Below are 20,052 nucleotides of genomic sequence, written 5' to 3'. Positions count from 1 at the left end.
GGCATTAGTTGCGTATCAACCGAGGGTGCTGAAGGTCCACGCAGCGTTTGGAGGGGATGCATGGCTAGAGTATGACCACGAGTTCAGAAAGGAGATGGACTGCTTTCCGGATATGGGCTGGGATGAAGAAAACTTTAACCTCTACATTTTTAACGTGCTAAAGGAGAAATGGGATTCCAAGGAGCGGAGCACCGGGGGACAGCAGAGAAGGCAGTATTGGCAGAAAGATTACAAAGCGGATTATAGATCCAGTAGCAGAAAGTATGAATCCAGCTATGACAGAAATAGAGACCAGAGTTTTCGGAGCAGAAATTACGGGTCACAGAGAGGGTGGCAGAGCAGCCTGCCCCTGACAACACAGGGGGGGGGCAGCAGGAGCACGGGGACAGCACGAGCAGAACCAGGTCAATGCAGGAGCTTTGAAAAGGGGGTACCCTGTAGTTGGGGATGGAAGTGCAAGTTCAGCCACAAGTGAGAGAGATGCAAGGGTGACCACAGCAGGTCCAAGTGCACAAGGACCGCAGCTCCAAGCGGCAGAAGAGATGAGACGCGGAAATAAGAACTGGGGCGGGAAAGGGGCTACGCCGGTAAAAATCGAGAGGATGGAAAGGTGGCTCCAGAAATACCCCGACCAAGAAGCGGCAGAACAAATCAGACAAGGCTTTAGAGAAGGTTTTAACATCCCGTTTTCTGGGCAGGGTGCGCAAGACATTCCTAGGAATCTAAAATCGGCAATCGAAAACAGGGATATAGTGACCAGTAAGATCAGGAAAGAAGTAGAACTGGGGAGGGTAGAGGGCCTTTCACGGCCTTACCATTCGAAGAATTTATATGTTCACCACTAGGGCTGGTGCCGAAAAAAGACGAAGGGGAATGCAAGCTGATACACCACCTAACCTACCCCCCGGGGGCCTCGGTGAACGACGGCATCACCCAGAGCGAGGCGACGTTATCATATTCAGACTTCGAGGAGGCAGTGGAACTGGTCAGAAAAGCGGGGAAAGGGGCATGGATGGCGAAAGCAGACATTAAATCGGCATTTCGCCTGTTGCCAGTCAACAGCGGATCACAAAGATGGTTATGCATGCATTGGGAGGGGGAATACTTCATCGACAAATGCCTCCCGATGGGGTGCGCCATCTCATGCGCATATTTCGAGAGGGTAAATTCATTTTTACAATGGGCAGTAACACAGGAGATGAGGGAGTCCATGATGGTACATTACCTGGACGATTTTTTATTCGTCGGCCGTAAAGGTGCGGAACTATGCAGGGCAACCCTGGCCAAATTCGTGGAAATAACAAGCGAGTGGGATTTTCCTCTGGCGGAGGAGAAAACGATGGGCCCAACGCATATTATGCAATTCCTAGGTATAGAAATTGACTCAAACAAGGGGAGGTGTCAGATCCCGGAGGACAAGGTGACAGAGCTGCTGAAGACAATAAAGGAACTACAAGGAAGAAACAAAGCAACAGTGAGGGAATTGCAAGCGCTGGCAGGAAAACTGAACTTCGCAGGAAGAGTCATACCGCAGGGGAAGGTGTTCCAGAGAAGTATCGAGCTGAAAACGAGAGGTGCTACCAAAGGGCACCACAGAGTCAGGCTAGGGGGAGGAATCAAGAGAGATCTGGAACTGTGGGCAGAATTTCTGAAAAACTTCAAGGGGCAGTAATATGGCGCTCACCGGTGAACGAGGAAGGTAAAAGGGTGTTGTTCACCGATGCAGCAGGTGGCTTTGGTTTTGGCGCAATACTGGGAAAAATATTGTGTGCAGGCAAGTGGCCAAAATCGTGGCAAGTGGCGGAATGGACAAAGAACATAACGCTGCTGGAGCTCTTCCCGATATGGGTTGCGTTATGCGCATGGGGGGAAGAGCTAGGGAACAAGGAGTTGGCAGTATGGTCAGATAACATGGCGGTGGTGCACGTGTTAAACAAAGGAAGTGCGTCATGCATGATAGTATTAGAATTAATGGGGGCAATCACACTGGAAAGCCTAAAAATTAATACATGCATAAAGGTGAGGCATATCGCTGGGGAAGAAAATGTGGTGGCTGATGCAATCTCTCGCTTTCAGTGGGAGAAATTCAGGGAGCTGAGACCGGACGCCGACAAGGAAAGAACGCCCATGCCGCGGAAGGCATGGGTCGCGTTGGAGGCGCTAGAAAGGAAAACACGGTTGGCCACAAGGTCGACTCAAAAGAAGTGAGAGAAGAACGGAGAAAAGAAAGGGTCATCGACAAGCTGACCAGAAATGCCCTGATGTACAAAACGGGTAAGCAGTACGAAAAGCATGTAAAAGATGTGTTGGTGGAAACAGGTGGAAAAAAGGTGGAAAAAATTTCAACGGAAAAAATTTGTGAATTTCTCGAAGGGGCATTTGCAAGAGGGAAAAAGAAAAGCTGGGCAGCAGCGCACCTGGCGGCGGTGGCATATACCACAAAAGTGACAGGCTTACCGGACCCGACTGACAGCGCTAAGATAAAATACGCTATGAGGGGATAGGCGAAGTTAGAGGGGAAGAAACCAGATAGCAGAAGGCCGGTAAATTTTGGGAAATTGATAATTCTGCTAAAAGTGCTGCAAGACACATGCAGCAGCACATACGAAACCGCACTGTTCAGGGCAGCATTTGCTCTAGCATACTATGGAGCGTTCAGAATAGGGGAACTGGTGGCCAGGAATACAGGGGCAGGAGACCGCCTGGCAAGGAAAGACGTTAGTGTGGGTATCAAGGGGATGTCTATAATGCTAAGGAAATCTAAGACAGACCAAACGGGGAAGGGGAGAGCAATAGATCTCAATTGCATCAGAGAGAAGGACCACTGTCCCAGATGCATCACCCAAGAATTCCTAGATCTGCGACCAGAGGTCGACGGACAGTTATTAATTCATAGGGACTGCAGCGCACTCAGCAGGTACCAGTTTCAGGCAGTATTAAAACAGGCGGTGACGAAAGCAGGATGAGATCCAGCCGAATTCGGGACACACTCTTTCAGGATAGGGGCAGCAACCTCTGCATGGGCGGGGGGCATGGGAGCAAAGGGGTTGAGAAGAATTGGGGGATGGAAATCGCAATGTTTTAAAAAAAACATAAGGGAGGAACTGATATGACACTTATCTCCCCCGTTTCCACAGAGGCCGGACCATACAAATCGGCATGGGTAGTGGGGCACTCTTTCGTGACCCGGGCGGGCAGGTGGCTGGAAGAAGTGAAGCAAGGACTACATTTCAGGAACACAATTACGTCCTGGTGGGGCCTCTCGGGGATGCACTGGGAGGACATCCACGACAGGCTGTCGGACCTGATAAGTTTCAGGGACCCCCCCCCCCCAAGTACCTGGTTATACATCTCGGGGGAACGACCTGGTGAGCGCAAGGGGTAAATTACAAAGGAACATCTGCGAGTCGCTGCATAGCATAGCCCGCAGCTGGTGGAAAACCGAGATTTTTATGTCAGAGATAATACCAAGAAGGGTCCGGTATGGGGCACAGAAGAGGCACGCAATTGAAATAGCCAGAAAGAAACTAAATAAATCAGTAGAAAAGTACTGCATGGGTAGAACATGGCTTACACCGGAACAATCCGGACATGTTTCACCAGGATGGGGTGCACCTATCAAAGGAAGGGATGGGGGGTTTTTCCAACAACATTTTTAGGGCACTCCAGGAACGGGGTTGTAGGTAAGGTGCTTTTTGGGGGACCTGAGCGGGCGTAAGGAACACCTGCTCAGGTGTGGCGGCATGTGCCCAGGAACGAAGGCTCAGGGTTAACAAGGACTCAGGAGGAGCCTTGGGCAACTTCGGAACTGGACACAATGTGCCCAAAAGCAGTGGTCGAAGTGAGCGGGAGCGGTCGGGAGCGGTGTTCCTCTACTTTTTAAAAATACCTTTTACAGCTCCGATACTTTTATTTTAAAAAGAAACCGTTACGGAATGGTTTCGTTTTAAAATAAAAGTGTAGGAAGAAGTTGAAACTTGCCCTTTCAGTGCACTGCACTAAACATTCCCTTAAACAGCAGGTGCAAGTGTTTGGTGGTGTGTATTGTGTGTGGGAGGGTTTGTGGGGAGTGGGTGCAGGCCAGCAGGGAACATAGTTCCACTACTTCTTTTCGTACACTTCGACCACTGCCCAAAAGCATATGGCAGTGTAATTATTTTGTTGTGTTGTATTTTCTGTAAGAAAATAAAATGCCTACTGCCTACAAGTTTTCCATACACATACGTTTTCTGTGATTTATTACTTAGGTAGGGATCTGGTAAGAGAAGCAAAGTGAACCCACACTACTTAGCCTATTGCTGTAAGCATTGAGCCCCCGCACATCATGTTAAAATGGGCCCCCACACATCTTCAGTCAGTCCTGGTCTCAGGGAAGAAGATTTCTAACTCTGCTACGTCTATCTGCGCAGAGCAGCATTCTATAACAGTTGGTCGGTCAAAATCTTAATGCCAAAGTTTCGACACCGGCCCGGAGTTTCGCACCAGTGTGTGGCCGAGATAACGTAACGCCCCAGGCACAGTAGAGATGCAGGCAGCAAGGCGCCCACACACAGCCTACTTCTCCTCCCCCCTCCCCCTGTGTGCTTTCGTAGTGCAATACAACGCAGTTTACAAGAAGTCAATATTCATTTATTCGAGCTGCATAGCGTGCTAACCGCGGGAATAGCTTCGAAGCGCCAAACAGCCAGCCTAGGAACATGACATTCCAGCAGAATTAGTCTGGTGTGCATGGGCAGTGTGTAGCCACCGCATTTAATATACAAGCAAAGATATGTGCGTGTTTGCCTGCATTGCTTTGTAGGGGCCGAGCCGCGGGAACCACCAGGAGATAAGTAAAGTGCACGCTCATCCCGTGTCAGCAGAGCCCAATGACTCGGCTTCTTGGGTGCCTTCAGCACTGCCTCTGCCGGCAACACACGTGCGAGCCCAGGGGATGAGCTGCCCGAGGAAGGAAGGGTGCGCTGGCACAGACAGGGGAGGAAGAGGTAAATGAGATTGTGTTGCAATTCTTCTTGTAATGTTCACGCTTCTTGTTCGTTTTTTCACGTAGTGGGGCACAGTCCATTAAACTTAATCGGGGTGGGGCAGAGACAGTGGCGTCTCCAGGAATCAAGTTTAGGGGGAGGTGGGTGGGACAGAAAAGTAGCGGGGACGCCTATAAAAGGGCAATGTATTTGTATTTGTTATTTGTTTATTATTTATGTTGCATGTGTATGTTTTTCCCAAATTGACGGGGAAAAGTAGTTCAAAGTGGCCCGGGGAAGGTAATAATCATGCATTTATACAGCAAGCAATTCTGTTGTATATAGGTATGTATCCTGATGTTACAAATAGTGTCTCATCCTATACTGATATTGAAAATATATATTGGTATAGCTCCAAAATTCAGTATATCGTCCAGCACCAGTTAAGTTCACTCCTGGTTTCGGGCCTTCATGGGCAATGTGTTCAGATGTTGCCAGTGGTCATTGGCTGGTAATGGACACCTGTGCTTTTATGCACTTTGGAATGATACAGTGTCCACATTGTGTCCTGATCTCATCTGCTGTAGGGGGCCTTTCACAAGTGTGCCATTAATACCCACCGTTCATAATGCCTTTTTGTGCATCTCGCATCCGGCTGCTGGTGCTTTACGGGAAGGTCTGTGCAGATCGCAATTGGGGTTGTGGGTTCCTTTCTCAGCAGTGTCTTTGTGTGGACATTTTGTCGTGCAAATGTAGCAAGAGCACTGAGAATATCCAGACAGGCATGTGAACTAGAGGAGCGCAGTGTGTGTGTGAGTGTGCGCGCTATAACAGCGGTCAACCAGCTTAAGATATGATCCTTTAAAGCAGTGTCTTCTGCAGAGATGGAGCCACTCAGAGCAGTCCATTGCCACGAGGAGCTGCAGGTGAGATAATGTAACTAAAAAGGCTCCCGGGCCTCCATTTGAGCCCCTCCCCTGTTCTTCTGTCTTCCCTTCCTCCCTCCTCCTGCCTCCCAGCCCACCCGCAGACCCTAATTGGCCTTTCCATTAGCCTGCGCTCTGTGTATCCACCATGCTGCGCCTGGCCATCTCCATTGCCACGAGGAGCTGCAGGTGAGGTAAAAAAAGGCTCCTGGGCCTTCGTTTGAGCCCGTCTCGCCATCTGAGGCCCCCCACCCTGACCTTTGCATTCCCTTTCTCCCCTGCTCTTCCGTCTTCCCTGCCTCCCTCTACCCTGGACCCTGGTTGCCCTTTCCATTAGCCTGCGCTCCGTGTATCCACCAAGCTGCACCCGGCCATCTCCATTGCCACGAGGAGCTGCAGGTGAGGTAATTTAACTAAAAAGGCTCCTGGTCCTCCGTTTGAGCCCCTCTCTCGATCAGCGCCCCCCCCACTCTGGCCTTTGCATTCCCTTTCTCCCCTGCTCTTCCGTCTTTCCTGCCTCCCAGCCCGCCCCCAGACCCTGATTGGCCTTTCCATTAGCCTGTGCTCGGTGTATCGACCATGCTGCACCCGGCCATCTCCATTGCCACGAGGAGCTGCAGGTGAGGTAATTTAACTAAAAAGGCTCCTGGACCTCCGTTTGAGCCCCTCTCACCGTCTGAGGCCCTCCCAACCCGGCTTTTGCATTCCCTTTCTCCCCTTCTCTTCCGTCTTCCCTGCCTCCCTCCTCCTGTCTCCCAGCCCACCCCCAGACCGTGATTGGCCTTTCCATTAGTCTGCACTCAGTGTATCCACCACGCTGCACCCGGCCATCTCCATTGCCACGAGGAGCTGCAGGTGAGGTAATTTAACTACAAAGGCTCCTGGGCCTCCATTTGAGCCCCTCTCGCCGTCTGAGCCCCCCCACCCTGGCCTTTGCATTCCCTTTTTCCCCTGCTCATCCGTCTTCCCTCCTCCTGCCTCCGAGCCTGCCCCGGACCCTGATTGGCCAGTCCACTCCTCTTAAGTGACCTTTCCAGGGCAGCCCTCTGCCCAGCAACCCCTGCGGCTAAGGGCCCCAAGGCAAAGGGCGGCTCCAGAAAGTGTCTGCAGGTGTCAGCTGGGGAAGCCATCGGCCAGCCGTCAACCAGCACCAACCACCGAAGTAAATGTGGCATAGGTGGGGAATAGAGCAATTACTCTAAAAAACACCTGCCACTCGACATTACCCTACCCGGAACTGTGAATGTTGACATGTGCGACACTTAGATAGAATTATGAAGGCTAGCAAATGCCACACTTAGATTGAATTGTGAATATTAGCATGTGCCACACTTAGAATTGTGAACAATAACCTGCATCGCATCTAGACAGGATTGTGAATGTTAGCATGTGCCACACATAGACACTACTGTGAATGTTAGCATGCGCAACACTTAGAGGGCATTCGAATGTAAGCATATCCCACACTTAGAATTGTGAACACTACCCTGTGTCGCACCTAGACAGGATTGAGAATGTTAGCAATGTGCCACACTTAAATGGAATTATAAAGGCTAGCAAATGTCACACTTAGATGGAATTCGAATGTTAGCATATCCCACACTTAGCATTGTGAACATTAGCCTGCGTCGCACCTAGACAGGATTGTGAATGTTAGCATATGCCACACTTAGATGGAATTATGAAGGCCAGCAAATGCTACACTTAGACAGAACTGTGAACTTCAGGCGGCGTCACATCCAGACAGGATTGTGAATGTTAGTATGTGCCACACTTAGATGGAATTCGAATGTTAGCATATCCCACACCTAGAATTGTGAACATCAGCCTGCGTTTCAACTAGACAGGATTGTGAATGTTAGCGTGTGCCACACTTAGGTGCAAATATGAAGGCCAGGAAATGCCACACCTAGATGGAATTGGGGATGTTAGCTTGTCCCACACTTAGAATTGTGAACATTAGCCTGCGCTGCATTTAGATAGGATTTGGAAGATTAGGAAGTGCCACACTTAAATGGAACTGTGAATGTAAGCATGTGCCACACTTAGATAGCATTGTGAACATTAGCCTGCACCGCATATAAATAAGGACTGTGAATATTAGCAAGGGCCACACTTAGATCGAATTATGAAGGCTAACAAGTTCCACTCAGACAGAATTGTGAATGGTAGCAGGTTAAAATGTCATATAACCCACTAACCAAAAAGCTAAAACTTTCTGCATACTTATCTCACTCAAAAACCCACACAACCATCTCTTGCACAACAAGCCGCACGTCCTTCACCACACCGCAACACCACATAAGCGGGACCAACAGCACACAAGGACTGACACCGATCCGATATTCGCACCAAAGCTCAGCACCTTCTGTATACCGAGGTGAAGCTGCCAGCAGAACACCACTCCTCTCACTATCCTACTCCCTCTTCACCTTACTAACCCATCCCACCTTCTCGTTTACAGATCCGCCAGAGCGCCTGGGGACCAACTCCGTTGGTGACGGTGCGCGATTCAAATACCTTTAACATTTAACATTTAGCTCTCTGATTTCTCGAGGGCAGTGTGTCCCTTTCAGGCCAGAAGAAAGGAAACAGGCTCAGCAAAAGCAAAAAGCCTCCAAATGTGCAAGTGACGGCTGGGGAAAAGAGGACAGCAGATTACATCACCGAGCCCCCTGCTTCCCTCAGCAAAGCTGTGGGCTCAGCCGGTGAAATCCTTGTCAGGGGCGAGCTACCAGCCAGGACCTCAATTTGAATTAGAACAATCGACGGCTGGGCCGGCCCAATTGTTGAAATACAAATTGGGGTCTTTTTGCACTGTGTCCTCACTCCCTCAGGCAGGGCAGGGCTTGCCTTTTACCTAGCTGCACATGCGTGCGCACGCATACATTAGCATTGGCAAGCCCTGGTCTCGGACTGCTGACCGTCACCCATGTGTTGCTGTTCTGTGTGCACCTTTATGGTATGTTCTTCACTGCATTTGCTGTGCCCGTAGCCAGCCCCGGCGGCAGCATTGCGGCCCTGTGTATTGCGACCCTGTGTGTGTGCCGTGCTGGTGGACCACAGACAGCACTGCAGAGAGTGTAGCCCAGGTAGGGGGGCAGGGTAGTATCCAGCATTGCAAGAGTGGGGGGGGCCAGCCACAAAAAAAGTCCTGCTACTTCCCCCCCCAAATGCAGTGTGCCCAATTCCATACAGTCTCATTCGTGCCCAGTCTACATTTTTGGTAACATTAGTGGCAGATGATATTTTAACACAGCAAAAAAAATAAAACTCTAGAATCATTACAGACGCCGTAAACTCATTATTAGAGCTTTGTCCAGGCGCTCTGGGGAAAAATACATGCAAACCTCTTAATTTGCAAATGGATTGCATCAACATAAATGACTTCGCAGAAATGGACATGGCAAGAAGCATTATCAGTATTTGATACTTGGAGGCACCATGGAAGCGACTTTAGAATAAGTTGCCATAAGTAAGCTTAATGGCAAATAACTGTGTGGCCTCATCACGAGTTTGGCGGTAACCCTTCAATGCGGCGCTAATGCTATTACTGCCGCATTAAGGGTCTGCCAAATCATGTGGTTGGCTGCAATTACCCCCTGCTTTGAGCTGGGATTTAATGCGCCATGCGGTAATACCGCCAACGGTAGTTGCGCTGAAAATTCCCCATTGGGCCCAATGGGAAATTCCCGAATGGACTCTTTGGGAATGGGGAATTACCATTCCGCCAAACGTGTGATCCGGCGCTAATAGCGCCAGGGTTTTGGCTGTAACGCTATTAGCTCCGGCGGTATCCCGGCAGTAATGGCCGCCGGGATACTGCCCAACTCGTGATGAGGCCGAGTGTGATTAAATGAGTTGCCCAGGATCACACACTTTGCTAAAATGGTGAAACCGGGATGTGAACAATTTAAGCAACTGAGCACATCTTCCCAGGTCTAGTTGATATAGATTTTTATTAAGGTTTTGCTTTGCATTTCATGTGCTTACATAATACTTCATCTATAGCAATGCCTTGGAAGCAACCACATTACATAATAAACTATCCTTTCATAGTAAACTAACTATACACTAAATTGTCATAGAAATATGTTGAGCAATAAGAGCGTGCCTTTAGTTTTATTCTCCCCATCTGCATGCAAAGTCACCGTAGCATCATGTAGAATAATGTAGACTAACAAATCCCCCTGGATTTTAAAGCCATAGTAATTTCAGAAAGCATGCAACATTATTCACCCTTCTCACTTCTGATCACTCCTTCCCATTCCCATTCCAAAGGTACAAAAGTTCCTGCTAATAGCCCCCCCACCATCCCCTATGCCCTTCCCCCCCCCATCAGTGCCTAACGGCTCACAATGAAATGCTCTGTTGACACAGAGCAACCGGAGAGCCCCTCTGCTGCCCAGAGCTCCTTGGGACATTGTCCTGGCAACAGGACACCTCTCCCATTTGGAAAGAGAAAGGTGTCCTACTGCCAGGACAATAAAAGTGCTGAGCAGGAATTGCTCAGCACACATTGTCCTGCCAGAGGGACACCTTTCCCATTAGTCCCCCTCACTGAGGTGCCTATTGGGAGAGGTGTCCCACTGACAAATATCCAGGTCTTGCGCCCCCTACCCCTCTGCTCGATATGCCACTCTAGGGTGAGGGGCCAAAGAAGGGGCACAGGATTTCAGTGGAGGGGCCTGGGCCCTCCCTGGCCCAACCCTAGCGAAGCCACTGGGGCAGACCAATTCAAGCCAGTTAGTACTGCAGCCACTAAGCGTTTTATAAGTACTGCAGCCAGTACTGGAAATTTACAGCATTTCCTGGGGAAACTCCCCGACCCTCTCCTATTCGCACATTGTGGGGTCTGGGGGAATTGGAATTTACAGTGGTGTGGGCAGGGCTGGGGCCAGATGTCAGTGGTGTGGGCGGGGCCGAGGGGCGGAGCTAAGTGTCAAATAATGTGCATTCCCTAAATATAGGATGCTGGTTTCTTTGCATACACATCAAGTGCATTTTTGGAACATAAGAATGACCACCAGTTTATCAAACATCTTGTGCTAGCAATTCAAACATTCACTCCTTCTGAGCATTCAATGCACACTTGGCATGATGCTCATTTCCTCTGCCAGAATTGTCACCCTGACAGTAAAATGAGTGCAAAGCATGAGACGTTTGTACAGCTTTGAACGATTTCATTGTTTGAGTTTGGGCTGTTTAGCAGAGGACTACTTTCAGATACAGCGTGTGGAGTCGTATATTGCAGCTGCTCTGCTTACACTGCAACAGAACAAGCTGTGTCTCAGACACAGTGTTCAGGAGACTCACAGTGTTCAGGGACAGCAAGCTTTTTCACCTTTGGGGGTTTGGGCCTCGTGTCTACACAGAACGGCCCTATTTCTCCCCTGACTGCAGCTATGTTTATGAGGAGAACTATGAGAGGAGCTGTTCCTAAAAACAGAAGTATGAGGTTAGACTATAACAATTTAAACAAAGCAGGTTGCAACATTGCTGCATAGTGGTCGACTATTGCCTTGTTCAGCAGCTAATTGGCACCAAAAGTAGTAGGGCAATGGCAAAAGGGGGACTGTCTGAGGGCAGGGTGGCACTGTTTTCTGGCACAATACGCGGTGCCACTTGAATCCCTTAGTGCACTTTTCAGTAGCTAGTTCTCGGAACTAAAATGGGCCTGAAGCAGGGTAGATTTAGACTATATAACGCCCATGGCGAAACACTAGAAGGCATTCCATACTGCAAGCCTGCGCTCAACCCTTGGACCAACAGTATGAAATCATTGCATTATAAACCCAAGCTAGTTTGGTTACTTTTTTATTAAAGTATTGCAAAAAAGAATTCACTTTCATTGTCACATGTATATGTTCAGTGCCTAAAGAACACTCCTAGATTTAGATTTTGCAGCTGCAAAATAATTTATTGCTGCTGCCTCATATATTTTTCGTTCATTTCTTTCAATTGAAAGAATAATCAGGGACAATTGCTACTCTTCATCCATTAAAGACCATTTTTTAAATTCTTTTTACATTCACTGAAAGTCAGCAACAGAACCTGTAACCAAGATCCTCAGAGCGACCAACACTTTTGGAAAGAAAACGTATTTCTTTGTATGATTAATACAGTGCAACAAAGACAACATTTTCTTTATCCAAAAGCCATCACGTTTGTCCTTGTCAATGCTACATTATAGTGTAGTAAACACTGAGTAAGGGTATTTTTGAAGTGCACACGCTGAGAACTGAATCCCTTGTGAGGCTCCACATTTTAGCAGCTAAGGCACAGTGACATGGTTTGTCCAGAATCCAGCAAGGCCAGGTGCTGACGCCAACATTTGAACTCAGTCTGCAATTTAGCCAGACTGATATAGACATGGATATAGCTCCTTTGGAATGACACAGGGAGCTAAAATATTGCACCATCCTATTGAAAAGGTTATTGCACGCCTTGTTAGTTGTCGCTAGTGGTAGGCTTTTGCCAGCAAACATTCTGTTTTGTTGTAGGGCATTGGCATATTTTGAACAGCCGAGATCAAGCCAAACAAGTTCAGCTCTGTTGATATGTCTACATTTAACCCCATGGCCCACTGACTTCATATAGTAAATCCTATTTGTAGGATGCACATAGCTGCATATGGAAACTTGTTTTACATTAAAAATGTAACAAAGGCCTAAATCTAGGGAAACACAGGACCTCTGGAGACAAACCTGCAATTTGTTAGGGGGAGAAGTACAGTCGAATGTTACTAAAGAACTGCGCTTTTCTATACTTAGGAGCCATCTTGTGAATGTATTCTGAATTCACCTCCCTCCCCAGGACATGGTGCCGTGCCCCGCTCCCCCCGCACAGTGGTTTTGATTTCTAGTGAAAGGTTCAATCTATTAGACTTGACACAAATTGAAATGTTTCTCGTAATATGTAAATGACAAGCTGCTTGCTAGTATCATAATACAAGGGTGTCCGTCTCAATTGGAGGGTGGCCAGATTGGATTCAAATGGACCTCTTATGTACTGCATCATCGGGTCTATGGGAATTAACAGGCTTATAAAGAGTGGGGGCTGCACGATTACACTTTAGACGAACATAGTGACAGGACAGATTCCAGATCCTAAAGAGGCCCACAAGTGAGTTAGATTATCTATTTACTTAAAGAGGTAAGTTTTTATAGCCCAGCGGAAAACCCTGTAGTTCTCTTCCAATCTAAGTTTGAGAGGAAGGGCATTCCATAATTTTGCGGCACAAATATGGAAAGAACTTCCTAAACCATTAGTGTGTCTACATCCGGGCAGTGGATCTGTGCTAGGCTGGCGGAGTGTAATGATCTGGTAGGAGAGTACCGGAAGTCTAGGGACTTTAGATAGAGTGGACCAGTCCCAAAGAGGCATCAATGAGGAACAGTGCCTGCTTTGAAATTAATGCAGTCCTGCACTGCCAACCAATGGAGGTCTCTCCTGTGCTTTGAGATGTGTTCCTTCCTTGGAATTTTGTTAATGAATCAGTCTGCATCCTTCTGAATGACTTGACATTTCCGTAAGCAGGTGTTATTTGCTCCCGTCAGCAGGGCATTGCAATAATACAATTGCGATAGTATGGTTGAGCGGGCAATAGTGGCACAGTTCTCTTCGGTAAGGAAAGGGCGGATGGTCCTCAGCAACTGAAGGTAGTTGTTGCAATTTCTACTAATCTGATTGACATAAGTGTCGGCATTCAAGGAGGATTCAAAGAGAGTGCCCAGAGTTTTTACTTTGTTTTGAACTGGAATTACACAATTGTTAATTGTGAAGCTTTTATAGTTTGGATTCAGTTTTGCACAGGCCTGTGAAGAGCCAAAGATCAAAAACTCAGTCTTGTCTCCATTGAGGCACATCCAATTGTTTGTCATCCACAGCTCTATTAAGTTGTAGATGTGAATGAGATTGGATGAATCCTGTGCGTAGTCCCCACTGACTTCCAGAACTAGGTGGGTGTCATCTGTGTAGTTTGTAAAAAAAATACCTGATTCCTCCAAAAGCATACAGAGGGGTCTTATGTACAGGTTAAATAGCACAGGAGACATGCAGGCTCCTTGGGGAACACTGCATTGAATGGGCGCCGGAGAAGAAAAATCGTTGCCCCAAAAAATTCTGCACACGTGGCGGGACAGGAAAGATTGGATCCATTCAATGGCTCCCTTATAACAAATTCCTAAGAGACCAAGGGTGTCTAGCAGGCGGTTATGGTCGAGCAAGTCGAAAGCCGCTGACAAGTCAAGAAGGACCAAGAGACAGCCTTTCCCTTTTCGATGGTACCTAGCATGTGTGTTTGGAGATCAACCAACACAGCTTCTGTACGATGAGCTGGTCTAAAAGCAGAATGCCTGTTATGAAGAACCCCATTAGTTTCCACAAAGGTTTGAAACGGTGATGTTGCAATCTTATTGAGTATCTTCAAAAGAAATGTACAGTTCATGATGGTCAGAGGTTGCTTGGGTCTTTGGGATAACTTCCAGGTTTTTTAAGAAGTGGGGCGTCCCATGCACACCTATTACGCTGAAGCAGACTTCAGTCATGTACTTAGTTTAGCTTATAAATGGTGTTTTAATCAAAAGTAATTAAAGATAGACTCTTATAGATTCATTTTCTGTCCAGTCAGTGATTTCTTTACTAGTGGTAATTGGACATTCAATAATACATCATGCTATTGGTGCCTTAACATGTAAATTACATTCCAACAAAACAATTAAAAAAAATGAACTCAACGCGTACCAATCAGAACTTACGCCACTACGCATAAAGGCAGTGCATAGTAAGGTAATGAAAACTTTCCCAGTTGAGCACGACATACATCGATGATAGCTAAACTCGATACTCTGAGTCTCACACTCCCCATAAACGCATCATTCACAGGTGTTCTGCCCTGAATCTCTCCTCAACTTTAAACTTTAAACTTGTAACCAAGGTGCACCAGTTCACAACACCACAAAGAAAAACTAGGTGAAGTATCAAGAAACAAAAATCACAAAATTACTGAAATGGTATAATAGACATGAGGCCATATGTTCTGATATATTCTTTTGAATTTACTATAGTACTATATGTTGAAAATTGAAGATGAAATGATCTTTAGCTCCTGAAGAAGAGATGGAAGTCTTGAAACACGTTGAGTTAATTTATTTAAATTGTTTTGTTGGATTGTAATTTACATGATGAGGCACCAATAACATGATGTATAATTGAAAGTCCAATTTGCTCCTTTTACCACTGGTAAAGAAATCACTGAGGGCCGAGTCTCATCATGGCGCAGTGAGGGTGCTAAATAGCACGACTCACAGTGCCATTTCATGACATCCAGGCACCACTGCTATTCCCATGTGGGCCTGGGCATCTTCGCAAAGCATGATAGTGCTTTCCCTGCAATCCGCCTGTTTCTAACAGAAACAGGCGGATTGCAGAATCTCGGCAGCATTTTTGTTAAATAACGAGGGAATCGTTATTTAACAAAAATGCTGCTGAGAGGAAAACAAAAAAGCACGTGCTGTTTGGGTGTGCAGATCGTGACAGGTGGGTCCTGCACTGCATTTATTTATCTTTGTTTGCAGACGAGTGCATACTGCCATCCATAGTAAAACCATGGATGGCAGTATGCAGTCTTCTGCAAACTATGATGCAGTGCAGGACCCACCTGTCACTATCTGCACACAGTTGTGTGCTTCTTGTGGCATTACTCCTGTGCACATGCTTCTTGTGACACTCCTCCTGTACGACACCAATTTGGTACCGTAATTCGGCGCCAATTTCAGGCAGGTCCAAAATTGGAGGATTGCCACAAGAATAGCCATGCAAAAGGAGAGATAACGAAAGTGCTGTTTGCTAGGTTGGTTTTCAGCCCTTCCCAGCAACCGGCACCCATATTCCGAAAGTGGCACAATCAGTCCGAATACGGAAGTTTGCGCCACCTTCAGAATAGGTTGTAATTACCGAAAATGTCGTTAGCACTTTTTACGACATTTTGGGTAATTAACACCAACTTGAGAATCGGGCCCTGACAGTACAGAAAATTAATTCATAAGAGTGTATCCTGAATTACTTTTGATTGAAAAGCCATATAAGCTAAACTAAGTACTTGACTGAAGACTGCTTCAGCATAATAGGTGTGCATGGGCCCAGAGTGTTCATAAGTTGTCGACACTTCGTTTTTGCTTCACTTGAGGAACTCACATTTTTCCTTATGCATGGACAGCTCCAACAACTGCAACCGTTCCAGAGTCCTCACCAGCCATTTCATGTGTTCCGCCTCTGTCTTTGCAAACACCAGTATGTCATTGGTGATGTTGAGGACATCCTCTAGATCCACCAGGGCCCCAGGGATGATGTTTTCGAACACCTCTGCCACTGACGACAGCCCGAAGCTCAGGTGCTTGTACCTGTACAGGCCTCGGTGCATGGTAAAGGTGGTAAAGTATCTTGAATCCGGGTGCAACACCACTTGATGGTATCCCATCTGTAGGTGAAGCTTGGAAAATAATTGCGCCCCTTGCAGTTCTGCAATGATGTCATCAATCGTGGGCATGAGGTGCCTTTCTCGCTTGCAGGTCTTATTCAGGAGTCTCATGTCCACACAGATCTTCACCAAATCGGGTTGCTTTGGCTTTCTTGCAATGACTATTGGTGACACCCATGGGGCCGGTCCATCTACTTTCTCAATGATGTCCACCAAATTGTCCAGTTCTATGTCTACCAGGTCCCGCAGATGGAATGTGACTCTGCGATGCTTGAGTGCAATTGGCTGTATGGACTAATAGGTTCGTCGGCCATATGGCCTATTCCCACAAAGAGCTGGCTGTATCTCACAAGAAGCCCCTGTACATCTTCCACATACACTGAATTGGTGAAACTCACAATGCCCAATGCTTCTGCTGCTGCAAACCTCAGGAGAGTATTACTGCTAACGCTCGTCACATAGAACTGTGCCTTGTTGGATGACCCCCCCATGCTCAACATTCACCTCAAACACTCCAGCCAATGGAATGGACTGCTCCCCTCCAAAAGTGAACACCCACGCCCTGGGCTTCTGGTCTGCGTACGGTGCCACCATGGCATCATAGTGCACCCTGGCCATCATGTTGACTGACGCCCCAGTGTCCACCAACACCGGTACCGTCAACTTGTTAACCTTCACTAAGCACTGTGGCTTCTTTCTGGCGGTGGCACGTAGCACACTGATGCTGGATATAAAGAAAATGTTCTGCTCCTCCTCCTCTTTTTCATGAGTCACACCATCATCCCCTTGGTCTACTTGGGAAACATTGGGCTGGCGCTGTGGCCTGAAGAAACCTACCCTTACTGGCCCGCTCTGTACTACAACCGTCAAAGGTGCCCTGAACATATGGGCATAATGGCTGAGTGCCCCACAGCGTCCACAGGCTTTCTCTTGTGCAAGACACTCTGCGGGGTGCGGAAGATCGTATCCACACTTGAGGCAGGACTCAAGGGTTCTGGCACCTCTGTCACGCTGGCTATCACTTGGACGTCGAGCCTCTCTCCCTCCTTGACCTCGGCCCATGGTGCACACCTCCTCTGTCTTCCCTGGTCTTATCACTGCAACCATTTTAGTCACCCACACCTCTGATACCTCATGACACCAGCCTAGCTCCAATATGTGGGGCAGTGTGAGTCCCGGTTCCCGCAGCACTTGCCGTCTCAGCTTTCCAGATGAGCAGCCCTGTATGAGCTGGTTCCTGACCATGGTCTGGGGTTTTTCCCAGGCACACGACAGCAACATCTGGTGCAAACTTCCATAGAATGCGTCCAGAGACTCATCGCCCTTCTGTCTGGCACTGCACAAGACGAAGTCTTCATAATCTGCCTTGGCCAACGGTATCAAATGCTCACGCAGTACATTCTTAGCCGCTGTGTACGATGCATCCGCAGGTGTCAGGGACTGAAAAACCTTTTGAACTGCTGGTCCTGCTCGAGTATAAAAGTGTGGCCACTTTTCTGTCCTCATCTGTCTCCCCCGTGGCCTGGAAGTGCATGTCCAGCCGATCTATCCAGAGCCTCCACCTTGGTCCAAGGCTTGATGGGGCCCCAGAAATATCAAACTCGGGCATTGGTGTCTCGGCACACGTGCACCCAATGGGCCTGCTGGTCCTGCGCCATCATCCGGGTCACCTATGGTGGTTAGAGCATGAGCACCCCAGGTGAACACTGGGGCCGCAACTCACAAGTGGCCCTCCAGGCAGAAGGCACCAAAATATTGAGTGTGCCGATGGTAGCCAACACTTCCCTCTGGCTAGTTCTGGTGAACGCCCTTCCACCAAAACCTCATAGTCACCAAGTGCAACCTCCTGAGCCCAGTCTAGAATATAAAATAATTGAGCATGCAGTCACTTGCTAACACACCACCCTAGGGCTTGCTGTAATGATAGCCCCACCAACAATGTCCAAACAGCCAGGAAAAATGGAGTAGCCTCTGTAGCCCATTGGCCAGAAGTTCCAAAAATTGATTGGGGTGGGGTCCAGGGGAGGAGAAGGAAAAAAAAACTACTAGGCCTCCCCTCCTCCTCACACACGACGAGTAGAAAGTGTCCAAAACACTCCACAATGGTTGATCTGCAGCAAGATGCTGCCCCCTTAGAAAGGGGGTTCAAATAATTCATGTGGGAGGCACACAAGCACTCCTAATAGGAGCCGCAACCCACACCACCATGTGGATGAAATGGCGGCCGACCGCATTGACATTGCGGGCTCCGTGGCATGAAAATATGTAGAAAATGCCCCTTCCTTCTTTCACCGCTTTCGCCCAGTGAGTCCGTGTCAGAGCGATCCCTCAACTTCATCGCCACTGTTGCATGTCTCCGGAATAGTTATCCGGCCCCCTTGAGCCTCCCCAGCCACAGAGTACAATGCACACAGTGCTTGCTGTCCGGGCTCCACGGTTGCACTCCTGCGGCCGTGGAAACGCCCTGTTTATTACCAACACACGCCCTGGAGTTGCATCACTCTGCCGCGCGTGTGCCCTTAAAGGGGCAGGCTACACAGGTTAGTTGTATAAGTGCCGGCACTGAGGCCCCTGACGTTTCCCTTAATGTAACTCTAAGGAGCCTGGGAAATGTAGTCCAAACGAGCGTTTGCTCTGAGGAAGATGATCAATATTGTGAGAATGCTTTTTCTCTCTGCCCCTCTCTGATATTAGGTAGGTGTAAGAACAGTCAACAAAGCACACACACTTCACGACAAAGGCACAGAACAAAAAGTTAATCGAAATGCAAAAAATGTAATACACACTATTAGGAAATCTGCAGTGCAACATACACGCATGCAATAATAATGAGATACATGAACTTTTACCAAACTGCTGCGAGGAAGGACTACTGCATGCATCGCTTTCATTAAAGCAGTGTGACAGGGCCTGCTTCCAGGCCCTATCAAAGGTGGGAGGGAGCCCGCCATACCCCAGAACCAGTCTGGAATGCCGGTTGACTCCCTCCGACCCATTTCTCACCTTAAGGATGCCGGTGGCGGTGCAAAGGAGGCAGGATTCTCCACCACAGAGGAACGCCAAGGAGGGTGCCTCAACTAGGGCAGAAGCAGCGCCACAGCCAGAGGGTGCTGGGAACCACGCTGGAGCCAACACAGGACGGAGGAAGGCAGGGCTGCGGGTTGCGGTGTGCACAGCAGCGGGTTACGCTTCGCCATGGGGTGTCACAAGTCGAATCACACCGGACACTGCCAGCAGACTGTCAGCTGGAGCCTGGGCAGACAGACTGCACCACTAACCCAACAGTGAACCTGTTAATAACATCCGGCCTATAGGCAGCCTGACAAAATCCACTAGCCCTCCAGGAAATTTATAAATAAAGGCCTTCTTGAAGGCCAGGGTGATCCACTATACCATTAGGGCTATTTAATGTATATAAAGGCCCACAGAAAGACTGTAAACAGCTAATCTGTAGTGGTAGTAGAAGATAGTAGTAGTTGGAAGTAGCGATAGTGGAGGTAATAGTAGTTGTGGGGGGAGTATAGTGGTAGTATGATATGATATGGCATTTATAACACGCCTATACACAAGTGTTTCAAGGAAGTGGTAGTTGATTGTAGTGGACAGTAGTAAGTGTTAGTGAGTGGTAGCGATAGTAATGGAAGTGATAGTAGCGAGAGAGAGTTAGTAAGAGTGGTAGTGG

The 20,052-nt window shown here is 48.1% G+C and overlaps 1 protein-coding gene across 1 annotated transcript in view; it reads left to right on the top strand.

Moving 5' to 3' along the window:
- Positions 1-4,857: 4,857 nt before the first annotated feature.
- The window catches only part of BACH1 (BTB domain and CNC homolog 1), a 483,307-nt gene continuing 468,112 nt past the window's right edge, over positions 4,858-20,052 (top strand). The window contains exon 1 of the mRNA XM_069636362.1: positions 4,858-4,985. The gene's annotated coding sequence lies outside the window, so the exon portion shown is untranslated. The remainder of the gene's footprint in view (positions 4,986-20,052) is intronic.

Source organism: Ambystoma mexicanum, chromosome 7p (genome assembly GCF_040938575.1).
Source record: "Ambystoma mexicanum isolate Mex_15411 chromosome 7p, UKY_AmexF1_1, whole genome shotgun sequence".
Classification (NCBI taxonomy): domain Eukaryota; kingdom Metazoa; phylum Chordata; class Amphibia; order Caudata; family Ambystomatidae; genus Ambystoma; species Ambystoma mexicanum.
This window is presented reverse-complemented; position numbering and strand designations above follow the sequence as displayed.